Source organism: Myxine glutinosa, chromosome 5 (assembly GCF_964187855.1).
Source record: "Myxine glutinosa chromosome 5, kmMyxGlut1.1, whole genome shotgun sequence".
NCBI classification, from domain to species: domain Eukaryota; kingdom Metazoa; phylum Chordata; class Myxini; order Myxiniformes; family Myxinidae; genus Myxine; species Myxine glutinosa.
The window spans coordinates 32,450,966-32,478,310 of NC_136265.1; the positions used below are offsets into that span (position 1 = coordinate 32,450,966).

Genomic DNA, 27,345 nt, shown 5'->3' on the forward strand with positions numbered 1-27,345 from the left:
GAACCCAGTGCCGAAAGTGACGTCAGTCTATTCTATATCTATATTCTATATTCTATATCTCAGTCTGAGATTTGTTGCGGTGACCTGATTAATTTCTGAGGGGGGGGGGGGGGGGGGTGGCTTAAGAACTAAAAGTGAACATGTTAGATGGCGCCACATACAACTCTATTATAGAGTTGTATTGTGGCGCCATCTAACATGTTCACTGACTTGGATGAGTATGTCTATGTAAGCTGGCGAGCTTTTCGGATATCGGAGTAATCTAACATCAGTCTTTTTGTTCTTTCAGCTGAGATGGCCGCTGTCGAGGCGAAACGGGCGAAGATTGAACCTGAGTCCGGAACGTGCATCCTGTGCAGCAAGAAGTCGCCACTCTCTGAACTAAGCAAGGCAGCGGGCAACAGTTCTTGGAAGACATTGTGTGACGCAGCCGCAGTTAGAAACTTTTATCCAATTCTAAAGCTAGTCCAAGAAGGCGCAGTTGAACTTCCTAATATTCCAATATTATACCATAGGGCTTGTAGATCAGACTTCACTCACAAAAACCACCTAGCTACTTTGACCAATGCAGCTAGAAGTTCTTCAGTTGATACTGGCGATGCGGTGCGACGGCGATCATCACGGGAAGAGACAGGATCAACTTCAACGGTCTACGATGATAAATGCATTTTTTGCCAGCGTGCTTCAAAATTCATAAAAGGCAGTCGTACCCGTGAAACAGTTGTCTTGGCTGTTGAACTTCGAGCAGATAAGACAATAAGAGATGCTGCGACAGCTCGCAATGATGAGAGAGTTTTGGCATTGACTACACGAGATATGGTTGCAGCTGAGGCTCACTACCACTTCTCCTGCTATAGAAACTACACACGGCCCCAAAAACCTCAAGTAGAAACTGACATTGAAGATAATATCGAGAAAAAAGAAATGATACGATGTATATTCAATTTCATTCGCACTGACTTGTTCTTGAACCCGAGGATTGTTCCAATAGTTGATGTTGCAACAGATATCCTGTCTTCAGATACATTTTCAGTTGATGTTCGTGACTCCATCAAGAAGAATCTGCAGCGCACATTACAAAGAGAGTTTGGAGAATCGCTCATCTTCTTCAATGTGAAACACCGTGTATACTTGATGCCCGATAATCTGACAAAGCGAGAGATTGCTGCAGAGTGCGTAAACCTGAAAGCAGAAGTGAAAGCATTTGAACGAACGGACGGTGAAAGTAACATTGTGCGTGCAGCTACTTCACTGCGACACCAGATCAAAGATGCTCATTACAATGAACGTTGGCCGCCTCAGCCAGCAGAACTCACTTCAGATTACGTGAAGATACCAGATTCTCTTCGTGTATTTCTGCATACTTTGATTTGCGGGAGTGGGGGTAGCTCTGCGCGTGCCGACACACTGGTATGGTCGATGGCTCAAGATATCATCAATGCTGTACACCGGGGTACCATCAGAACATCGAAGCATGTCCTACTTCCGTGGGTCATGAAAACGCTCACCGGTAATACAGAGGTCATCAGAATATTGAATCGACTCGGGCACGGATGTTCGTACACAGTTCTGGAAGAAATCGAGACAGCGCTATGCATAGACAAATTAGCAAGTGTGGAGAAAGATACAGTACCACTTCCGTCACATGTGCACCCTTCGGTCCCGACTGTATTAGCATTCGATAACATCGACAGGCTAGAGGAATCGCTGAGTGGTGGCGGAACATCGCATCGCGTCAACGGTATCATCGTCCAACCGAAGTCGCAGTCGTGTTTGCCGCCCCAACCTCCATCGGCAGTATCCAAAGCAGATAAGAAGCGATCTATCCCGTCATCCAGCGATTTAGTTCCAATATACAGCGGTGGGAAACGAGAGGGCCCACCTGCAATCAAGCCTGCAGATCTTTCTGACACTCTTGCAGGCGCAACATCCCTTGCGCAGCGCCGAAATCACGTATGGATTATGACTCGCATGCTGGAACCATGCGACCAGACAATCAGTTCGTGGACTGGTTTCAACATCATGACTAGAGATCGTGTTCAGGTGACGGAAGATGTAGTTGGCTACCTGCCGACTATAAACGCGCCTGCCACAGATATGGCAACAGTGCAAGAAATCCTCAGAGAAGCTCTGAACATCATGTCATCACTTCAGCTTGAGCGTATACCGGTGGTGCTAGACCAGGCACTATTTGCTAAGGCGACCGAAATAGCATGGAAAGATGTCGATCGATATGGAAGAATCGTGCTCATGATGGGGAACTTCCATACCATCTGTAACTTCATGTCAAGCATTGGGAAAATGTTTGGAGATGCAGGCCTTCGGGATGTAGCTGTTGAGTCAGGAGTAATCGCTGAAGGTTCCATCAACAGGGTTCTGGAAGGCAAGCAATACAACCGTGCTGTGCGACTCCACAAGTTGATGTACGAGGCACTAATGCGCATCATTTGGAAGGGCTTCCAGGTGTGGATAGAAAGCAATCATCCTGACAAGGAACCCCAGATTCGAAGCACTGACCTCAAAATTCGCAGCATCAAGGAGGATGTTTGCCACGAGACTCTCGCTGCTGCTCTCGATGATGATTCATGTGTACAGAGCTTTGACATGTTCGCAAAATACCTACATTTTCGGCGAACCAAACATGGAGACCTGGCTCCCTTCTGGATGATGTATATTGATATGGTAGAGACCCTGCTGGGGTTGATTCGTGCGGATAGAGAAGGCGACTGGATGCTTCACTTGGCTTGTGTCAGAAGAGTGATCCCTTGGTGTTTCGCAATGAACAAGGTGAACTATGCTAGATATCTACCAGTGTACTATGCACAGATGACGCAACTCCACGAAACATGCCCGAGTTGTACAGGCATTTCAATCAAGGCTACTTCTCCGTACAGCTTAGACCAGGGAATCCATTTGCCAGAATCGCTGTTGATCAGACAACAGAAGAAACAGTAAACAAAGATACGCAAACAGCTGGAGGAACACGAGGTTTTAGTCTTCGACAAGGGGCTGTGTCACGATACTATCTAACTGCAGAAAATCGGGCTACTGCACTGAGGCAACTACGAGAAACTATCCTTGTGAATGGCAGCGACACATCTCACGCCAAGCACCCTGACTTGTCTACTTCTCGCATCAAACGTGATGAGTCTGGCGTCACAGCTATCTGTGATCTACTGGAAAATGACTGGACCAATCCATTCGCCGATGATCCGTCATGTCTTCTCAGTATATCTACCGGAGCGGCTGCGAGGGAGGACGTTTCTAATGACCTACTCAACACCCTGCAAAAGGGGGAAGCGGCGTATCAAAGCTTCCAGAAACGTCTTGAAGAGGGAACAGGCTTTCATGACACATTGAACAAGCTAAACTTGAAGACCTTTGGTAAGATCAAGCAGAAAGTTGTGAAGGGCACAAACAAGGAGATCGTCCTGAGAGCTGACAGACAACTGTTTGCCACCATGATACTCATCGCCAAGACAAGGAACCTCGACATGCAACTTGTCCTTTGTCACCCACTAGGGCCGTTACCATGGTCTTTGGCAAACGTTGATGGGTCAATGAAAAAAACGAACAAAGCTGCACTTGCAAAACACATGGAAGGTCTTGTGGAACCAGCCGAGAACGTTGACAAGCGAAGTGCAACAATAATTGATGCGATGGCTCTCATACAAAAGATGCATGGCGAGAACGACACGTTCGAAGAACTATCTGACCGCATCCTTGCTGCAGCGCTTCACGCTGGTCAAGGCAGTGAGCGCATCGATGTTGTCTTTGACACATACACAGAAGAATCCATCAAAGCAGCTGAGCGTGTGAACCGCGGTTCAAATGAAGACATCAGTTTCAGCGAGATCAGACCCGCACACAAAATCATGAACTGGCGGCGTCTCCTTGCTTGCAGCCAGACAAAGGAGAAACTGGTTGTGTTTCTGGCGGAGTCGTGGAAACATGAAACAAATCGCGAAAAGCTAGGCAACAGAACACTGTATGTCACCTGTGGTGAAAAATGTCTGGTACTGACCCGCGATAGGTGGAAGTTGGTGCAAGCACTCGAATGTAGCCACGAGGAAGCAGACACGCGTATGTTTCTCCACGCAAAGCACGCCGCTACCCACTACAAGACGATCATCTTAGTGGCAGATGACACCGACGTTCTGATCATCAGTCTTCATCTCAGCAGAACCATCGATAGTCAGCTCTTCATCAGACGAGGAACAAAGGTTCGAGTCAGAATGATCGACGTTGGAAAGTTGGCTGCGGTATTGGGGTCTGGAGTTTGCAGTGCATTGCCAGGGCTTCATGCATGGAGCGGGTGTGACACTGTGAGTGCTCTGGCTAGCCAAGGAAAGATAAAGGCTTTGAAGCTTGTGCAAGCGAATGAGCTGTATCTTCAAGCATTCACAGATCTGGGATCTTCGTGGAATGTACCAACAGACGTCTTGAATAGCATTCAGGCCTTCACGTGTCAGCTGTACGCCAAGAACACGAAGATCGTCGGTGTTAATTCGCTCCGTTATCACATGTTCTGTGCAAAGAAGGGCCAGATCGAATCTGGACAATTGCCGCCTTGTGAAGACTCCTTGATGCAGCATACGCTTAGGGCCAACTATCAGGCGGCTATCTGGCGACGCAGCCTTGAAAACCTACCAGACGTCCCAACACCATCAGCAGGACATGGTTGGGAACTCGATGATGGCGGTTCGCTCACAATCCGATGGATGGCGGGTCTACCAGCTCCAGATGTCGTCTTGAATCTCATCTCATGCACATGCAGAAGGACGTGTCGACCGTCAGATTGCTCCTGCATACTGAATGGGTTGAAGTGCACTGTTGTGTGTAAGCTGCAGGGATGCTCCAACATGGTGCAGGATGATGCTATCGTGGCTCAGGATGCCAATGACTCTGATGGCGACTCTGATGATTAACTTTGTGTGCACTGTATATTGTATAGCATATGTTGTTCTCTATTATAATGCAGGCCAAATTGCCTGAAAATCTTTATAGACAGATAAACGGTTTAGCAAAATGTATAATTTGGAAGATCATACTGGTGTTATTTGACTAAAACATGACATGTTCAATGATACCTCCGCTTGCTTATTAGGAATATACATCGTATGGTGTTAAAATCAGCTCCATACGTCTTTCCAAACTCCAGTAATGAATAATTAATATAATTGGCGGCCATTTTGAAATCCAAGATGGCCACCAAAGTGCAGATTTCCTATGTAACAATTTCCGCCTGCTTATTAGATATCGTATGGTGTTAAAATCCTCTCCGTACGACATTCCTAACTTGCGTTATCGTCAGAATAGATAATGCCAGCGGCGGCCTAAGTCATTTTATGCCTCTTTACATTTATTTGTTGTAAACTCGTGGTGGATGATATGTTTTAGTTTTTGAGTTATTTTTATAGACAGATAAACGGTGTAGCACAATGCATAATTTGGAAAATCATACCAGTGTTGTTTCACTAAAAAAAGTACAAGTCTAATAATAAAATATTGAAAAATATATGATTTTTTTTCGATAATTGATTTTTATAATAATTAATCTAAAACAAAATGCTTCATATTATTTTTTATTTAGACGGTACACATCGGACGTATATTTAGTCGTCAACCGCACATCGATAGCTAGTATAGAAGTCCAGATACACGTGCAACAATGTACCCCACCAAATGGGCATTTTCGAGCTGGGTGGTTTCAAAGATGGCGTCCATCCGGGCACTAAGCTACCGTTCTCAGATGTCCATCACACCTTTTCTGACACTTGAGACATTGGTCTAATGGAAAATCATAATGAGAATTACTCCCCCCGCCGGAGCATTACTTTTGGTCTGGCTCAAGGACTACAACACCTGGTTATACTGACCACACACCTTTCCTCATTAAATTTAATTATCTGCTTACAATTGAATTTTTTTAAAGAAGGCCGTATCTATCTATCTATAATTCCACTAATCTCTGTGTGTGTGTGTGTGTGTGTGTGTGTGTATGCGACCGCTGTTTCTCGACAACTACCGGTCCGATATACTTGAAACTTGCCAGGTATATTGCTGGGGACCCGAGGATGTGCCTTTTCAAGGTTTCATATTAATCGGACAATTACTTACCGAGCTATGTCCAAAAAACGATTCAACCAATCAGAGAGCAGCGAGCTATCGCGTGTGCCGAACGTGGCGAACACACTCTGCCTCGGACGGCACATTTGAGAGCGTATTCATTTATTTCACGTTGGCAAACTATGTTGCCGCTATGTTGGCGTTAAACTATGTTTTAAAACTAATTAAAACCATTTCATGTAAATAGAGGGGGGGGGGTTGTCACTGTACTCGCAAGCCGTTCGCCGTTCGCTTTGGCGTTGCGAATGGACCAAAACATTTCATGAACCAAACCATTTCATGTAAAGCGTTCGCCGTTCGCTTTGGCGTTGCGAATGGACCAAAACATTTCATGGACCAAACCATTTCATGTAAATAGAGGGGGGGGATATAATTTTAGATATATATATAGTACGGGCATGCCCTAGTATATATAAAGCAGTAAAGTATGTTTGTTTGTTTGTTTGTCCTCTTATAACTCGAGAACTACTCATCGCAGAGAAAAACCAAAGGCATATTCGGAATCAGTACGTCTCAGAGCAACTACAGCACACCTTAAATTTTAAAAAAACTTCGGGTTTTAAAATTAGCGTATTAGCGCAGAAGCGCTAGCAGAAGAGGGAGGGAATCGAAACATGGGCCACTGTACGTTCGTTTAATACGTACGCGCTTGGATGGGCGGGGCGTATGGCGTTCATGAAATGGTCGAATGCGGAAGTGCTTGAAGCCGTTGCGAGCGACTCGCACGATCTCTTGTCATGGTCCACAAGATTATCACAGAGACGTGCAGCTTCCAGCATTACGAGATATGATCGAGACCTACCTTTGAGACCGGTCCCAGCCTTCTAGGCCCCGTGGTTGGTTCAGACGACCCCGACAAAGGACGTGTTGGATTTTATCGCGAGCCGATTCGAGCGCCGACGTGCCGGCGAACAAAACCAGTCATATCTTTTTAACGCGTGGTTCGATTTTTACAAAATAAACTTTTTCTTGAAGGGCTGAACCGTGCGCTCACAACGATACCGAGTTTGACCCTGGGAGAGCCGTTTTGCGCCGGCAAAGGCGCCTTGTTTTCCGTGATGACCATGTCGTGCTGCATAGATTACCATAAATTATAATATACTAGGGCATGCCCGTACTATATATATATCTAAAAGTATATCCCCCCCCTCTATTTACATGCAATGGTTTGGTCCAAAGCGAACGGCTTGCGAGTACGGTGACAATCCCCCCCCCCCCCTCTATTTACATGAAATGGTTTGGTCCAAAGCGAACGGCTTGCGAGTACGGTGACAATCCCCCCCTCTATTTACATGAAATGGTTTGGTCCAAAGCGAACGGCTTGCGAGTACGGTGACAATCCCCCCCCCCTCTATTTACATGAAATGGTTTGGTCCAAAGCTAACGGCTTGCGGAGTTTGGTAAAGAAATCGCCATCGCGTGCACAAACGCGCAGGAAAGCGAATGAATCGCAAATTAGTTTTAATTAGTTTTAAAACATAGTTTAACGCCCGAGCGAGTTTAACGCAATCGCAAATCGCATCGCAAAGCGAAAGAATCGCAAATTAGTTTTAATTAGTTTTAAAACATAGTTTAACGCCAACATAGTTTGCCGACGGGAAATAAATGAATACGCTCTCAAATGTGCCTTCCGAGGCAGAGTCTGTTCGCCACGTTCGGCACACGTGATAGCTCGCTGCTCTCTGATTGGTTGAATCGTTTTTTGTACATAGCTCGGTAACTACTTCTCCGATTAATATGAAACCTTGAAAAGGCACATCCTCGGGTCCCCAGCAATATACCTGGCAAGTTTCAAGTATATCGGACCGGTAGTTGTCGAGAAACAGCGGTCACAGACAAACATACAAACATACATACATACATACATACATACATACATACATACATACAAACATACACACAGAGATTACTGGAATTATAGATAGATTACCGGCGGCGCGTTCCGTGACGTCACGGCTCACTTAATTGCAATTATCTCTGGGATTCCTTGGCCGAATCGTACCAACTTCTATATCTATCTATAATTCCATTAATCTCTGTGTGTATGTGTGTATGTGTGTTTGTATGTGTGTATGTGTGTATGTTTGTCTGTGACCGCTGTTTCTCGACAACTACCGGTCCGATATACTTGAAACTTGCCAGGTATATTGCTGGGGACCCGAGGATGTGCCTTTTCAAGGTTTGAAATTAATCGGACAAGTAGTTACCGAGCTATGGCGATTTCTTTACCAAACACCGCAAGCCGTTCGCTTTGGACCAAACCATTTCATGTAAATAGAGGGGGGGGTTCTGTGGTCGTTGCGAATGGACCAAACCATTCATGTAAATAGAGGGGGGGGGTTCTGTGGTCGTTACTGCCACGTGGTTTCAAAGTTTTTTTTTGTTGTTGTTGTTTGCACGCATGTTTTTTTGCACCCACGTACGGGCACGCCCTAGGATGTTTACACACACACACCCCTACACAAATTTTTTTTTTTTTTTTTTTTTGGCAAGGAACGGGCACCCACGTACGGGCACGTCCTAGCTTATATATAGTACGGGCATGCCCTAGTATATATAAAGCAGTAAAGTATGTTTGTTTGTCGTCTTATAACTCGAGAACTACTCATCGCAGAGAAAAACCAAAGGCATATTCGGAATCAGTACGGGCACCTTCTTCCCCCACACCCTCCCCTCCCCCCTTCCGCTCCCCCTACCCCCTATTCCCCTCCCTTCCTCCTCTCCCCCCTTCCCCCTCCCCCCCGTTCCCCTCCCCTCCTCTTCCCCCTCCCCTCCTCCTCCCCCGCCCGGCAATGCCGGGTACTTCTGCTAGTAGTTAATATGACAGTAGAAAAATGGGGGTATGATATGCCTGATTTGGGGTATAATTGGTCCTTTTCAATAAACCTACAAGATTTACATGATTTACATGATTTAAATCAGTCTCGTAAAGAAAAATGTTACCCGCTTGGTGAGGATAAGGAGTTATGTGGAAGTACAATTAGCAAACAACAAATACATGATTTCAGGAATAGAAAATTATATGACGGCAAAACAATAGTTTATATGACAAAGAAGGAAGCTAATGAGATAAATATAGAAAGCCGTGGAATACAAACCGATTTGGTAGTGGGAAGATGGGGTGGTATTACCTGTCATAATATTAATCTCACATATATTTCTGATACATAAATGGCAGGAAGAAGACTACAAGAGAATTATAATTTTTGTATTCAAGGATACCTAAAAGAAAAGGGTGCTCGGTATTACATACCTTATGAATTGGAACATATACATGGGAATTTTGTTATTAAGAACTGGCCTCATACTGATATCACCAAACCCACAAATGGAGACTTGATTAAAATATTAAATAAAAATGAACTTCTCAAAGTTATGAAATATAAAACTCTTTTAGAAATCATCAACAAATCTTATTGGTATCCTATTATGAGAAAAATAATTACAGATACAAGAATATCTCAAAATCCAGATGAATATATGTATGATATTCTTTGGGGCTCAAACTCTAGGGTAGCAAGGGATGAGGAAGGAGTTGAAGAGAGTGAGACAAGAGAGAAGGAGGAAAGAGAGAAAAAGGAGAGGGAGGAAAGGTAGAAAAAGGAGAGGGAGGAAAGGGAGAAAAGAGAGAAGGAAGAGAGTGAGAAAAAGGAGGAGGAAAGGGAGAGGCACGAGAGAGAAAAAAGAGAGAAGGAGGAGAGAGAGAAGAAGGAGAAGGAAAGGGAGAGGGAGAAAAAGGAGGAGGAAAGAGAAGAGAGAGAGAAGGAAGAAAGTGAGGAGAGAGAGAGGGAGCAAAAATATAAAAATATGGCCATTTCTGAGATTAATAAAAGAACAATCTCACCGAAGCACCGAAGAGGAAAATAAAGAATTAATGACTCTTGGGAAGATATTGGTTTCAAAATTTGCTGAGATGAGTTCAGGGATAAGATGTACATGAAGAAGAGAAAGGTCATATAGTTGATGATGTTGGGTTTATTGATTTTGGTTAAAGTTTAAGTTTTTTTCTTAAATAAATGGAGGAGAGAGTGAAGCCATTTCTAAGGATTCTTTATGTTTTAAAAATGAAGATCGAAATGCATATGTTGAAAACCAAAAAGGTTTTGGCACTATGTAGGACTTTTGTATATGTATAAATATGAGTTATTGTCTCAAATGTAAAAAGAAAACTAAATCTAAAAATATCTCTTATGTTAAAGCTAAAAATAATAGAGTTTATCAAAAAGGAATATGTCAAGTGTGTGGCTCTAAAAAGTGCCAATTCATCTCTCCTAAAAGTGGAGGAGCCATACAAAAGTTTCTGTCAGGAAGTAAATTTACAACAACTGGAATTCCTGGGGAACTTACATCTACCTGGATATTCTTTCTGTGGTCCAGGAACAAACTTGGATAAAAGATTAGATGAAGCTAACAATCCTAAACCCTGGTCTAAACCTCTAAATAGGGTTGATGAAGTGTGTATGAAACACGATATCGATTATGGTAATAGTACTACTCTTGATGAAAAACATGAAGCTGAGAGAGAAATGTTGTATAATTTGTCTTTGATACGAAATCCTACGTTGAGAAAAAAGTTGATCGATTTATCGTGAAGAAAATGATAAGTGCTAAATTGAGGTTGGGGCTTGGTCACCCAGGTGTTACAAAAAACTTTTAAGCTCTAATGATGTTATTAAGACTGAAGAGCTCAATAAAGTTTTGGCTGATGAATTACATAAACCAATAATCACAAAGTTTAAAAGAAGGAAGGTTTATTCAAAAAGGTTGCCCCTCTGGGCTGGTGCTCCTGCCTCACACCTAGCTCGTCTTCACGCTGTTGAAAGCAAAGCATTCAGAATCATTGGAATCTCCCGCGATGAAGCTAACTCCAAGGGCCTTTCACTCACTCACCGCAGGCAGGTTGGTGGTCTTTCTGTCTTCTACCGACTCCTCTCTGGCCTTTCCCCCCCAGCTCTCTCTGGGCTCTGTCCCGCAAATATTCCTACAGGTCGCACAAGATCTGCCTGCAACCCTCTTATGGTTAAACTGCCAAAATCAAGACTCTCTGCTCACCTTCACTCCTTCATTCCTCTTTTCTCCCGCCTCTGGAACAAACTCCCTCACTCTCTTCAATCCCACTCCACCCTCCAGGTCTTTAAAACAGCTGTTCACCACCATCTCTTATCTTCCCCCATCCAAAACCTTGATCTTTTCTATCCCCGATAATTTCACCCCAATTCCACTTTTTGAAATACCAACTTCTGACCTGGAAGTCCTTGGTGTCCTTGTGTTTTATACTTCTCCCACCCCCCACCCCTTCCCACGCCTCCTCCCCCCGAGCCCTCTCCCTCCCACACATCTCCCTGCTCTCAAATGTTGTGTGCTCTCAAGTGTTTGTGTGCTTCCCATTCTCTTGTCTTCCGCTCCCTCTTTTTATATATTTTGTTTGTCTGGTTGATTTGTTTGTGAAGTAAATGTCAGCTCTTTCACGAGCCTCGATTCAGTATACAAAAACAAAACAAAAAAAAAAATAATAATAATAATAATAATAAGGGATTGATTACATTTGGTCTGCTGACTTGATTGAACTTGTTAATGATAAGGGATACAAGTATGCTTTAACCGTAATTGATTTGAGGAGTAGATTTGCATGGGTTGTCCCTTTGAAAAACAAGCATTCTGAGTTTTGCGCTGCAATACATGTCCCCTACCAAAGTTCAAAGTGCCATAACTTTGTCAATAATGATCGAATATGCAAATTTATGCACGGTTGATGCTAGTTTTCAAACTTGATCTGAGGTATGCTGAGACACGTGTGTCACGCCTCGCCTCATTGATAAGCCCGCAAGGTCGATCCGTGGAGCAGCCTGCACGTATTGCACTGTGTGAATTATATAATTACCAACTCACGGTCTGAGGTACTAGCGATTCAAGAGATATCCATTTTTTTAAATTTTCGTTTAATTAACGATATCTGCCAAACCACATGACCGATCGCAAATTCCAAAAGGACATGTTAGTAGACTGACATGCTGAACAGATCTGTGAAGTTTCCCCTCGATTGGATCAAAAATGAGGGAGGAGCTCGGTTTTAAAGGTTCATGCTTAAAAACGTCATAACTCTGAAACCATGTGATGCATGACGTCATGCTCACTGACTTTTTTGTTCGTCATGGGTATGCGATTCTGCCTGCAATGTTTGGCCTCGATCTGTTCAGCCGTTGCAGAGAAAAAGGGGTTTTTGTGTTTTCATGAAAACCAATATGGCGGCCGAACCACGTGACCTGTGACGTCATAATTACCATTAAAATATTCTACAAACCGAGTCCCCTCTACGGTGAAAATTTTATCTCAATCGGTCCTATTATTGTAGAGAAAATCTTTTTCAAAGGAAATTAAAACTTAAAATGGCACAGAGTTAAGGATCATCAGAATTATCAGAATTCCCAAAGTTCAAAGTGCCATAACTTTGTCAAAAATGATCGAAACGTCGTGAAGTTCCACCTTGATCTGTAACTTATCATGAGGAAACCATGTACCAAGTTTGAAATCCTTAGCATTAAGCGTTTAGAAAAAAAGTCCGGAAAAATGTTCTTTGCGTGACGGACTGACAGACTGACAGACAGAGGGAGGGCGTGCAAACCTATGGTCAGTCCCCTCCAGTGTACACCGGTAGGGTACTAATAAAAAAGGTGATACTTTAATGTTAGCCTTCAAGCTAATATTTGATCGGGATAAAAGGAAACCGAAGAAGTTATGGACTGATATGGGTACAGAGTTCTTCAACAAAGTGTTTATGAATTTCCTTAAAGATAACGGTGTTATATTATGCAGTACCTTTAATGAAGGAAAGGCAGTTGTTGTTGAGCGTTTTAATCGCACCTTGAAAGAAAGACTATATAAAAAATTCACACAACTCGGTTCTCAACAATGTGTATCTTTAATACAGGATATTGTTGATGATTATAATAATACAGTTCATTCATCAACAAAGTTAAAACCATCAAAAACATTTCCAAAATTAGGATTTGAAAAGGAGATAAATTTGAGAAAACCAAAGTTCAAAGTTGGTGATATTGTAAGAATATACAGATGGAAGTCATTTTGTGAAGGGGTATGCACAGAGATGGACCACTGAGCTTTTTAAAATTGTTGATGTAATGGATACAGTCCCTTGGACTTATAAATTGTATGATTTACATGGAGAAGAGATTTTAGGTTCATTTTATTCACAAGAAAGCTCTTTCACGTTATGAAGCTTTGTTAGCTCTTTCACAAGCCTCGATTCAGTGTACAAAAAAAAAAAAAAAAAAAGAATTGCAGAAGACAAAGTTGAAATAACCACATTCACACAAACCACAACCACACCAAAAAAAACACATTCACACAAACCACATCCATACATTACACATCCCCCACCCAGATTAGTTAATTAATTCCCCACACACAGCTCAATTATTTAATTAGAAGAAAAAAATTCACTCATTCCATAAACCACGCCCACACAAACCACGCCCACACAAACCACACCCACACAAACCACACCCACACAAACCACACCCACACAAACCACACCCACACAAACCACACCCATATAAACCACACCACACAAACCACACCCACACAAACCACACCCATAATCCCCATCATCCCCCACCCCCTTGTGCACCCCACCCCTGACCCTCCACCCCCCTCATCCCACCCCCACCTTCCCCACACACACACGGGGAGGGGAGGGGTGAGACGAGGGGTCGAAGGGCGCTCCCCCCCTTTATTCTCTTTTTATAATTAAGAATTAAATAATTGTAGGCAAAGCAAATATAATCATACCATATTAAAAACATTAAAATCTTTATATTTATGAAAACATTTTTCTTGAGGTATATATTCAGTTTCTTCCCAGCACAAGCCAAAGGCAACTTCACCAGGAGTCTTTAGGTTCTGAATCTCTTTCTGTTTAAGACAAGGTGGAAGAGAAAATATTGATATAGGGTGAAGCAAGGAGAAGGTAAAGTGGATGAGGATATATAATAAATAAACCATACCTCCAAAAGATCGAGCTTTGTGTCAAGGTCGTCGAGATGAAAATTTAGGGTATCACAGGTTGGAAGTAAATAACCACTCTTTAGGATCTCAAAATAGTCCCAATCAAAGCTGTGATCGTGGTCGTGGTTGTGGTCATCGATCTCAACTCTCATCTCTGTTAATAAAGGGTTTGTTTGAGGTGTTATATTCTGTTTAAAAAAAGAAAGAAAAAACATGAGGAGGTATGATTAAAAGATACATCGTATTGTCAATAAATAAATAAATAAATCTCAACGCTCATTTATTGGTGTTGGGCTAGTGGTTAGTGTGCCGGCTTAGGATCCTAGGATCCTGGGTTCGAATCCTGGTCGATCGCTGAATTAACGCCAGGGGGGTTGACTCAGCCTGTCATCCTTCCGAGGTCGGCTAATTGAGGACCAGTTCACTGGTAATTCCCTGTTTGTCGTTAAAGGCGGCAAAAAGGGTTGGCGTCAGGAAGGGCATCCGGCCGTAAAAAAAAAAAACATTGCTTCAAAAAGGGGACCGAAAAACAACAACAACCATGGTTCCCGAAAAAGGCCAACCCCCGCTTGCGGGGAAAAATGGCCTCTAAGGTGGTTTTTTATATTTTTTTTCTCATTTATTGGGGCCAGTCAGAGAGATGAATAATGAATTACCAGGGATAGACGATGATGGTGGTTTCGAACTAGAGGCAACATCTCGTCTGTGTCTTCTTCGAGGTTAATACTGCAGATAAAATAAAGACAAATTACTGTGCTGAAGGAAGCCAGACAAAACATCACACACACACACGCACACACACATACACGCATTCTAAGGCAGCCTCATTTAACATCAACGTATTTTATTTTGTATCATACCTTCCACATGAATCTTCAAAGAACGGTGAAACATTGAATAAATTAGTTGAGTGAATATTCTGAGGCCTCCATCCCAGAGATAGGTTGTTAAAACCCGTATTCAGATCGTTGTGAAACTCTTGACGAACAACTTGAAATTCTGCCAGGACCTCATTAAAAATATTCCATTCCTCATGAAGGTCATTCGCAATACTTGAATTGCTGTAATAAAAAGGAAAATAAATAATTCGTTATATAATTAATCACATACAAAGCTCTCATTAACAGTTTAATACCAAATGAAACTTACCAATATCCGGGTGAGTTGATATATTCTTCATCAGAGGAAAGACTGGAATAAGACAAGTTGACGCTCATCTCCGTCGATTTGCAATGTTTAAAATTGAACGAACACGGCTTTTATAATGTCAAATGTATTTAGGGAAGTGAAACTGCCTGTCAGTGTTTCGTGGAACTCAGGGTGTGTATGTGAAAAGCAGGAAACAAAACAATGAAAAATTCTGGGAAGGAATCCAAGTTAGACAACATGGCATTTCTCAAAAGTGAGGAGATTAATGAGAAAAGGATCGAGTATGGTTAAAATATGCAATATATGTGCGTCCCTGTCTTTTTGTCTTTTTTTTCTTCTTTACTGTTACATAAATGATTGAACCAGGTTATAACCAAACCAAGGAATGGAGGTGTAATCAACCTTGGTATATAAATGGAAAGCATAACGGATGTGAGAAATACCAAATAGGTATAATTGAGGAGATAACGGGGGTGAAGGTAAATGAAACAAATAAAAGAATAAATTTCAATACTAATAAGTTGGAGGATGTGAGGAAAATAAATATCTTGGAATGGACAGAAAATTTTGATGGTTGTCAAGAAATCGAGTGAAAAATAATTTACTATAATCTTTAAATGATATGTGGCTAGGGGGGTGGTCAAACAAGGTCATTAAGAGAGGTGTATCATTTTATCTTGGTTCAAAATAAATACTTTGAGCAAGGAGCAAGGAACAAAATGATAATGTATTATTCGTCAATATACTGGATGGAGATGAACGTTTAAAAAAAACTTAAGTTTATTGCCTACTCCAGGACCAAAAATATTCATTGGCTCCTTGTTTGAGTTTGCAACAGTTGTCAATACACACACCAGGGGTTTGATTTGATAGATATTAAACCGGCTAGACTTGATCATGTCTCAGTGGGGGAGAAATAAGGGTGCACAATTTTATGGTGGGACAGCCGGTCAGAATGTTTTCCCCCTTTTTCACCATTCACTTACATGTAAAATTAGAGGTGGTCCAGAAGCAACATTTTCCCTCGATTCACAACGCTGGATGAATTCAAATTGAAGAGAGTCCGATTCGATGCAAGTGCTACCAGGACCACTCTCGGCTTCATTCCAATTGACAAACCGATCCTCACCGCGTCGTATGAAGTTGCGTACCTGATCGCAAAGCAGGGCAAACCGCACACCGTTGGCAAGACACTCATCAAACCGGCCGCGTTGAAGATGGCCAACATCATGCTGGGAAAAGCTGCTGAAAACAAGTTATCTCTCGTTCCACTCTCAAATGACACCATCAGATGCAGAATCGACGATGTGAGCGACGACATCCTCACCCAGGTAGTTGCAGATTTAGTCACCAGCCTGACGAAATTCAGCCTTCAACTTGACGAGACCACCGACATTTCGAAATTGAGCCAGCTCATCTTATTTGTGCGTTATGTCAAAGGAGACGAGATCAAGGAAGACTTTCTGTTCTGCAAGCCTTTCACAACAATGACGAAGGCAGCTGATGTGAAGAAGCTTGTGGACGACATCTTCAGAAGCAACGGCCTCTCGTGGAACATGGTGTCTGCAGTTTGCTCGGACGGAGCTCCAGCCATGCTGGGATGCAACTCCGGTTTTGGAGCGCTGGTGAAGGCTGATGCACCACACATCATCGTCACACACTGCGTCCTGCACAGACACGCGCTGGCATCAAAAACCCTGCCTCCAAAACTGGCCAATGTTCTGAAAATCGTCGTTGAAACTGTGAATTACGTGCGAAGCCGTGCTCTGAATCATCACATCTTCAAAGAGCTGTGCAATGAAATCGGCTCTGAATTAGAAGTCCTTCTCTACCACTCTAACGTTCGATGGTTATCACGAGGGAAGGTAGTTTGCCGTGTTTTTGCCTTGCGTGTAGAATTAGCCCTGTTTTTGCGAGAAAACCAGCATTGCCATGCAACGCATTTCCAAGAGTCAGAGTTCATCCTCGCCTTGGCGTACTTGGCTGACATCTTTGACGCACTCAATCATCGCAATTGCCAGATGCAGGGCGGTGGAGTGAATGTCATCGGATCTGAAGAAAAGCTGAACGCTTTCCGAAAGAAGTTACCGTTGTGGAGGCGGCGAACAGAGAACGACAACTTCGCGAACTTTTCGCTACTGGACGAGTGCGTGAGCGGGATCGAAGATGAGTCTGAAGTTGGAGGCACTGCTGTACCGGGGTGCGGCAGCCATTTACATTCGACGTTGCAACGGCAGATGTCAACGACGAATACCTCGACGACCTCATCGAACTTCAGCAGAGCCAGACTCAACAACAACTCTTCAGCACAACAACGCTCTCAACCGGTTTCTGAGGTAAAAGCCGCACGGGGAAGCTAGCTCTTCTCCACGGATGGAAGAGGTAAGCTATATGGAAGAAGGGATGGAAGATGCGGGAAGTCTTGGGAGTGAGTCAGAAGTAGTGGGGGTATACATCGGGTGGTGGTGGAACCTCCACCGCAATCAAGGCGGTCCCGAACGACAATCAGGCCTTAATGCAATTCATTAAGGACCAATTGGGAGGATTGGAGAATCGACAGAAGGCCGAAATGAGGGCTCAGAGGGAGCACAGTGAGCGAACCAGTAAATAAATGAATGACAAAATGGAGGGAATGAATGAGCGATTGAATAACAGCATGAGTGATAAAATTGATTGGTTGAAGGGAGAGATGGGAGAAATGAAAAATGACATGAAGGGATTGAGTGATCGATTGGAGGGACACATTGAAGGAATGGGAATTAAAATTAATGAATGTACGACTAAATTGTGGGAAGGACGAACGAATGGTGCCATTGGGGCCCAGGAGAAGCCAATGGTGGCAGAAATAGAATCGGAACGGGGGGGAAGGCAAATTGGGGATTGCACCGGGAATGGCAATTGAAGGAAATGGGGAGTGCTCACAGGTAGATGGGGAAACTGCATGTGAAGAGGTGAATGGAGAATTAAATTGTAAGGGAGGATGTTGCCCACATCGTGGCCTGGAGGTGTATTGGGATTGGGTGGATGCCCCCAACACCTCAACAGGGAAATGAATTTGAATCCTTGCTGTGCCAGGGCGGTGGTTCGGAGCAAGAGGGGGTAACATTATTGGGGGCCTGGGTAATGGAGCCGAACTGGGTATTTATTGGGGAAGGCCTGTCGGAGCCGGAATTGATGGGTAATGATGATGAAAATGATTTGACCCAGCGGCTGGGGACCTGAGACAGTCCCGTGGAGGTAGGGTTTGACCAGGCCCAAAGGAGTTTGGGGGAGGAGGTGAGTCGGTCCGAGGAGGAGGTTGTGGTGACCGAGGGGACCCTCACCATACACTGCGGTTTGGTAACGGAGGCTCCGAAATTACAGAACCAGTTGGGGGAGTGTGTTGGCTCCGGGCTGGATTCGGACAGAGAGGGATCGGGAGATCGAGCCTCCGACGATTTGGTCCCTGTAGGGAATGTGGACCAGCTGCAGGGAGGGGCAGAACAACCTGTGGTTGGGGTTGTTACCTGCAGCTGCGGTGATTGGACACCTGGGGCCAAAAATTTTAAAAGGAGAAAGAAATTTAGATTTAAATGGGAATTTGTTTTGGAGCAGCCTTGGTTGGAGTTGGTCCCTGGGCTGCGGGATTCGGACAAGGGGAGGTCATTGGTGATGGCCTCGGGGAAAATTTGCCCCTTTCGAAATTTGAGTATGCCAGCCAGCTGGGGGGCTGTGCTGGCGAGATTTGGACGTGGGGTCCAGCCATGGGTGGCATGGTACGACCTGGGCTCCACGGGGGGTCTGGTGGAGTGTGGCGTCCCTTGTCCGTCGGGGCGCAGCCCAAGCTGGTGGCTCGGGCCGGCAGGGTCACCGGACCCTGGTGGGGGCCAAGACCTCCAGGGGGTCCGAGGTGGTTTCTCAAGCCTGGGATGGCATTTATTGAGGACCACTAGGGGGAGGTGTTGTGGGTCACGCTTTGGTGGTGGCACTGCGGACGGCCAACATGGGCCTTATGTGGTGACCGCCCAGGCATGCGGCCTGGCACCCTCTCCCTGAGAATCTGGGACAGCCAGCATGGGTGCACTGCCATGCTTATGCTGGGCTATGGACGCGGGTCGAACCGCATGGACAGGGATGGAGATAGCCTGCCGGACAACCATTGGGGCATCTGTGGAACGTGATGGTGTGAGGGTGACCTTCCACAGATGTTCCGTTATGATTTATGGACTCTCGGTTTGGGAAGAGAGCCATGGGGATGTGAATCGGGAATGTGTAATGAGCCGAGCATATGGGCCATGCTCGGCTGGCATGTATATGGCAAAGCATCTTTCTTTGGTGAAATGAGTGAATTGTGACAAATGTTTGGCATGGTTAAACTGTGGGTTAGATACAAATTTAAGGGTGAATTTTGAAATGTCATGGTGGTCACTGCACAGTTGCACCATTATTGATCCAGGTGTGCTAGACCAAAGTGTTGGAGGCTGTGATAAAATTGACAGGGTAGCAGGACACAGCCTTCAACTGGTTGCGGGGGCGACTGTGCTGATATTTGGGACGCGGAGTCATGGGGATGGAGTTGGGGGTCTGAGGGTCAACGTGGTGCTGTGCGTGTCCGAGGTGTGTGGACCATGTCTTCTGGGTGTGTCTCCTGGTGGAGCATGGCTGTTGACTGGACCTTGGTGTCATCACGTGTGGGTGAGCACTGGGGGGCTGCAGTTCTGTGGACTGGGGGACGAGGGCGGCGTAGATGACATGAGGGGAATGCCATGCACTGCGACAGTCTCCCCCAGGGCCGAGGTTGTGCGTGCGGTAGTGTTTTTGGCAGCAGGTGCTCACTGCATTGGCCAGCTGGGGCTGGTGCAGCTGTGTTCTGCGCAGGGGGGCCGAAGGATGGATGGTGGGTCGCAACCTTATGGACGCTCATGGGCCATGTTGGTGTTTCGACTGCTCGGCTTGTCCCGATGACCCTTGCACGGTAGAGGTGCGGAGCTGTCGTGGCCACAGGTAGTTGTATAGTGATAATCACCGTTGGATGCGGACCCACATACCTGCCAGTGTAGTGGGGACAAAAGAAAAATTTGGTAAAATTTGATCGGCCCAATAATAAATTTGGGGATTTTGAAGGGTGGATGGTGGCACCTTTGGACTTGACCAACCGGAAGTTACCTGCACATCAAGGTAGGGGTAAGGCCTTGATGGTGACTGTCCCAGGCTTCAGGACTTGCTATGCAAATTGGGGACATGTAATTTCGAGTTGGGAGGTGGGTGAGAGTGATGACATGGCTGGTGAGGGGGATGGAATGTGTGCCACACAGAGTCTTGTGGGTGGCATTTGTTTATGTGTGGAGGTGATGTGTTTCTATGTGGTCGTGAGAGTGGAGATAATGGAGAGTTGAGTGATTATTGTGTGTTGGAAATGAAAATGTGTTGGTTAAATGTGAACGGGGATTTCACAACGGCAGGCCATGGCACAAACTCTTGTGACATCTTTTTGTACCATCTATGGCAATGTGTTGAGAATTGAATGGCAGCGGGGGAGGAAAAGTGTTTTGGGATCTTGTGGGTGGGGAAGGTGTGTGTGTCCGCAGGTACAGATCAGGCTCTGAGGAGCGATGCCTGCGCCCCCCCCCCCCCCCTCTGCGGCAATTACCCCTGGCAGCCAGTGGTATCTGGAAATTGGAACTCGTCGACGGAGGGTCTGGTTGGGCGCACTGGGGTAAAGGAGACCCCCGGCGACCCGTGGAGCTGCACGACAGCAGGAGGCAACGGAGCCTGGTGTGTGGAGACCCTCACCGGCGGGGTAACGGCGGAAAGGGCTGTTGGGCTGTCACGGGGCCAAGAGGTAAAGGGGGGGGAGCATGAACTTGCAAGTCGGTTGACTGTTTTGGGACTGCGAGCACCACAGCCTGAAGCGCCCCCACCATCTTAGTAGTGTGGTACCTCAGTAGTGTAATAATGTTGCTTCTGGGACACCTCCGTTTAACATGGGAAATCCCTATCTAATGTCATTTACCCCCTTGTCTTTTTCAAAAATCATAAACACCTCTATTTCTCCCACCCTCATCTTTATGAACCTTTTGTCTGTAGTACCTATCCTTAATGTTGTTCATTAGACCACTCAAACACTACAAATATTTGTTTTCTCTTATAGACCTATCATCCTTCTTCTACATATCATCTGGCAGATTAATCTTTGACCCACTCAAACATTGACCCATTCACTTCCATATTAATTCTTTCCCTCCCTCATTGCCCCTAAACACCTATATTTCTCTCACCCTGTTCTTTACGAACCTTCTAACCTTTTGACATGTTATCCTTATTCATTAGACCACTTAAACACCTGTGATCCTTCTGACCTCATGGACCTTTTAACCTTTTACTCTTAATATCATCTGGTGAATATAACCCACTCAAACAACGACCCTACAAATATTTGTTTATGCGTGGGAAATAATTTAATTCTCCTACAACTCTCTTCACCATCTAATATATTAACAAAAAATATGTTTGAGTTTGGTTCTTTATTAAGATATTTTAACTGAGCTAAGATAAAATGGTAAACCTCCCTCAATGTTCTTGCTTGAGCGCCTCCAGTGCCACATACCATTTTTAAATTAAAGTATATATTTTCCTGACAACCATCAAAGTTTTCCGTCCACTCAAAAATATTTCCATCTTTTTTACCCAATTCACCGGTATTTAAATTAATTCTCTTATTTGTTTTGTGAACTTTTTTACCAGTTGCCTTTTCAATTATACCTATTTGATATTTTTCACATTCATTATGTTTTCCATTTATATACCAAGGTTGATTACACCTCCACTCTTTAGTCTGGTTGATACTTGGTTCTATCATTTATATAATAGTAAAAAAGGCGGCGGTAGCCCGTTAAAATCCCCAACCCCCCCCCCCCCTTTTTAACTTATCACTTATATATATCTTATCACTTATATATATCTTATCACTTATGTATATCTTATCACTTATATATATCTTATCACTTATATATATATCTTATCACTTATATACTTATATAACCATAAGGGAGACTATCAATTCCATTTTCTAAAATAAACCTCTTATCATCAAAAGCCCCCAATGCTTTCTTATTTATCTCTTCTGAATATAATTGATGTTTATAACTTCTTATTCCATTAATCTTTCTAAACTCTTCTTTCTTTGTTGTTAAACAGTTATAATAATCCTTAAAGTTTATTGTTTCTTTAATAACATTTTTCTTTACACCTTTTAACTTCTTATCAGTCTTTTCAACGTTATTCACAATGTATTTATAAGCATAAGCCTTTGACCTCAATCCCACAAATTCACTCATAACATTTCCTCCTAATTCATCCTTGAACTTTCCAATCACCTTTTTATTTTTAGAAGAGAACAACTCACTCTCTGGACTGTAATTACTCGTGTCATAGATATTAATGTCTCTTTTCATGTCTGAATAAACATCGTTGGTATTAATTTTCAAAATAAAACTATCTGTATCCATATAAAGTAGATTAACATCATTTTGATATTTCTTCCTCAAGTTATTATAAAAGTAATCATACATTAATGACTTTGATAAATCAAGAATTGTTGTTCCAATATAAATAGGTTTGTTCATTTCAATACTCTCTTTAATCAAATGGATCGCACAAAAGTTCTCAGTAAAGACCTCAGCTCGAGTAAAACTCGGTCTATTAATTAATTTTGATGCTTGTTCCCAAGATGTTGATAGTCTGATATTTTGTCTTTTCCTCACATTCTCCATAGTCTTACCAAAGACCGCATTATTCATCAATTTATAAAAGTCTTTCTCAAAATCTGTTTTTGACTCTGTTCTTCTTTGTGTATTAAAATCAATGTACCCCTTTAACCAATGACTTTGATTGAACTTTAGAACCCTATGGATCTTCTCTACTCTTAGACCTTTTGATAAATATTGTCGCAAATTTCTTTGGTGTAGAACATAATTTTTCTTGTTATATAATGTAGTAAGTAATTTTTCTGTTGATTCACCTATATCAAACGATCGTTGATAATCACTCAACCATTCTTTCTTTGGACTTGCTTTCTCACAAGCAAATGGGAGATCTTTGTGTAGGTTATGGAGTTCCTCTGGATATTTTAAATCAATTTCAAAATAATAACCAACTTTTTCTTCATCCAATTCTTTTTGTGTAGAGATACATACATCTTGTAAAACGTTTTTGTAGTCTTTTTCCTTTACCCATCTAAGTTTTCCATAAGGAAGAGCCTGAGACATTGCCCAGCCATACAGGTTGTTCGCGTCATAGTACATCAAGTAAGAACTCTCTTTCGTTGGATCATAATTTGGAAGATATTTGTTATTTGCTTTTGCGTATCTACTCGAGCAGACTTGTGAAATTCCACCTCTTTTTGCCTTTTCAATCATCAAAAGCATATCAACATCGGTTATCAAATCCAAATCTTGTTTTGTCATTTTCAACATCGCACTCCAGGCCAATCCAGGTGCTGTGTAGTAGTGAGCAGGATCCAATCCATATCCAGTGCGACAAACAGATCTAAAGGCTTCAAATACATCGGCCAATAAAAGCACATCAGTTTTGAGATACAAATCGTGATACTCGCCAAGATTCTTGATGTTATATTTTTCCCAAACATTTTGTGCGTGTACATAATCTTTATCAGATATATGACTATTATTTAATTTGTTATAGAAATTTTCTTTTGAAGGAAGTTGTGTTTCATTGAATCTCTCAAATGAGTCCATATAGTCATAGGGGTAAATTCCCTTTTGTGTTAGAAAATCTTTATCTAAAAAATACTCTGAAAGACATGGAAACTCTTTTAGATTTTGAACCAAGTTAACCAATGGACTTGCCATGAATTTAAATGTATCAAGAAATCTGATATGAGTAATAGGAGATGTGTGAATTGTTTTTGTGAATGAAATGTATTTCTGATCCGTGTTTGGAATTGCTGAGATACTTCCAGAAGTCTTTGAGAGTTCCTTGATAAATAGATGTGTATCATAATGAGCGTTGTTATGAAGAAAGACAGGAATGAAAGAGGGGAGTTGATAATTAATATTACAACTTTGATGAGCCGGACCTCTATATTTACCAGTGAGATGACAATGGTCTCTAACCTTTAGACCTTTACCAATTTTCTCCTCACAAATATGACAGACATTGTTTTTTATAAATTCCCTTTTTTCTTTACTTGTTAAGGACATTGGTTTATTGGTTTCTCTCATTATCTTGGTTAATCGAACACAGTCTTTTTCTAGTCGTTTCACAAACTCCTCTGGGGTATTTGAGCCTCTATACATCTCTAACTTGTTATATTTATCACCAACGGATGATTTGATATAATAACAAAAACCACAAGGAGTATGTTTTTGATATTTATTTGTGTATGATTCTTTTGGATCTTGAGAAGCAGTATCAATTTTTTCTAAAATACTTTCAAAATCAGCATATATAACAAATGGATGTTTGATCTTTTTATTTTCATCTTTGAATGTGATCTTTGAGCCTTCTTTAGGCATATTGATTACCGTTGATTTATGTTCGCCACAATAATTTGAATGTTTATCTAATCTTTCTTGTGAATTGAAGAAGTTAAGACAACGCAAACAAATATATATTTTATTTGTTCTCTTACAGACTTGTGGTTTTATTAATTTAGCAATATCTTTGATGTATGTATAATGTGAATTTTCGTCTGAATTAAAATATAGAAGATTAATATGAGTTTGTTTACAATTGTCAGAAAGCTTTAAAACCTGAATGTTGTTTGTTTCTGTTAGACCATAAACATTAACTGATAAATTATTCATCTTTTCAAATTTAGGAATATCATTTAAAGTCATCGGAAACTTTAGATCTTTCGTATTTAATGTATTCTCATATTTTTTATAATGAGATACTCTTTCATCATGAAAATGTGGAGGATGTAAGTGTGCTAAAATAGACCAGAGAAAACATTTATTGTCTTTATTTTTGATATTGATAACTGCTTTTCTATTTTTGATAACACTGGGTAAATCAATGTAAGAAGAAGCTTTTAGAGGATCTGATTTAAGAATATGAATGTCTATGTAAATAATTTTTCCTATATTGAATCCACTTCCTACGATTGAATTATCCACATCTTGCTCTTGTTTAATAAGTTCATCATAGACTCCTGATGTTTTAAAATCTTGATATGAAGATATAAAGTGTGGCTCAGTTCTCATGTATGGTGCATCTATAACTCCTTCATCCTTTGTCATTTCTAATTTTACTCCCATATAAAATTTAAGTGGTTTCATTTCCTTTAGTGTTTTTTCAATCAACGTTTGAACAGCAGGTTTAACTATTTCTACAGCATCAACTATAGACTCTGGTTCAGGAGGTTTGAAGTTAAAGACTCTTATTTTAATATGTCCTTTGAATGCTCCATCAGAGTTTTTAGTTGTGATAAAATTTGATAAATGTAGATTTGTTTTAAGATGTATTTTGAAGCCTTTCTTGAGGATATTTTTATTACATGTAGAACAGTGTTTTGTTTCAGGTGGAAGAGGGGAAAGTTTGTTTAAAATGTTGTATGTATGTTTTGCGGTGAGAATATGTTGTTTATAATATTTTACTTCCTTCTCGCAAGTATCACAATAAACCATATTTATAGCGTGAGAAAACGTGGTGTTTTATATATATCACTGTGCTTAAAATAAAACACTTTTGAGCTTTACAGCTCCGTTTTATATATATCACTGTGCTTAAACTAAAACACTTTTTCACTCAGAATCATCTAAGTCATAACTATCACATGAATACTCAGAATCATACTCAGAGTCATCAATAAAGCTACTCTCATAACTATCATTTGAGCACAAACTATTAGTATCATAACTATCATCTGTGTTCAATGAAATACTATCATCACCATCATCCAAGTTCAATGAAATACTATCATCACTATCATCCGAGTTCAATGAAATAGTAAAATCTTCACTGCTGTATTGACTCATATTTAATTAGCAAGAAAAATATTCCCATCAATATCTATATACTTTCTTTCATTAACAGATTCAATCTCTACAATTTTTATATCAAAAGTTATCTTTAAATAATCTCTAACTATCATAGAACGAAATGACATTTCACCAGAAATATTAACATCATTCATTTTACTTAGATCTACACCCTTTGGATTATTAAAGAAAATACAAATGTCTCCTCTAGAATTATTAATGGTCTTATCATTCTTTTTCAAAGTATCGTGGTCAATCACTTTTTCAAGCTTTGAATAAATTGCCAGGAGTAGAGGAGAAACTTTTGTTAGATTTACTTTAATGGATGTCTTTCCAGGTATAGTTAGAGCTCTTCCTTTAAATGAAATAGAGGGGCTCATGTTATTTTCCATAACTGGTTTTACCCAAAAATTTCCATATTTATCTTTGTTCAATTTAACATCTTTGACATATTTTTCTATATCTTCCACCGAAGTAGAGATTGATTGAAATTTGTCTTTTGTGCTTTGAAACATTGTATTTATTAATGAATAAACTTGCGTTTAGTTTAAGTAAAAATTTACCACATAAATATGATAAGTTCTGAAGGATATTTAGAATTTCCAGACTCTCCATATGATAAATTAGAGAATTGTCCGGCTTGTGATAGAGTGGGGCTTAATGATGAGGATTCATATAAACAATGTTTATTCTGTGATTATATTCTAATTAATGATAATAAGAAATATAAAAAAATATATAACTCTTTTAAATTAGAACCAAAAATGAATTACTTTACAAGATTAATAAGAGAGATGAATGTTAAGTATTGTGATGATAATACACCATTTCTTTCAAGGGAAGAGACTAATTGTATTGAGGAAATGTATAAGGGTTTAATGATATTTATTATTCAAAATAATTTTAATGGAAATGTTAATACAAGATACTATATAAATAAAATAATGGATTATTTTGAAATTAAACCCGAACTCAGGATAAAATATAGAGTTTCTCAAATAGCTCAAAAAAAGTTGGATAACTTGTTTTCCAAATATATAAATGAATGATTTTTTACCCG

The 27,345-nt window shown here is 41.6% G+C and overlaps 2 long non-coding RNA genes across 2 annotated transcripts in view; both read right to left on the bottom strand.

Moving 5' to 3' along the window:
• Window positions 1-13,852: 13,852 nt before the first annotated feature.
• On the bottom strand, window positions 13,853-14,840 carry LOC144892011 (uncharacterized). The gene is made up of 3 exons (XR_013623333.1): window positions 14,811-14,840; window positions 14,154-14,342; window positions 13,853-14,061 (listed from the first exon to the last, which is right to left on the bottom strand). It is a non-coding gene; the product is annotated as an uncharacterized LOC144892011 (long non-coding RNA).
• A 5-nt stretch (window positions 14,841-14,845) lies between these two features.
• Window positions 14,846-27,345, bottom strand: part of LOC144892012 (uncharacterized) — a 30,456-nt gene continuing 17,956 nt past the window's right edge. The window contains exons 2-3 of the long non-coding RNA XR_013623334.1: window positions 15,015-15,215; window positions 14,846-14,880 (exon numbers count right to left, since the gene is read on the bottom strand). This is a non-coding gene — a long non-coding RNA (uncharacterized LOC144892012). The remainder of the gene's footprint in view (window positions 14,881-15,014; window positions 15,216-27,345) is intronic.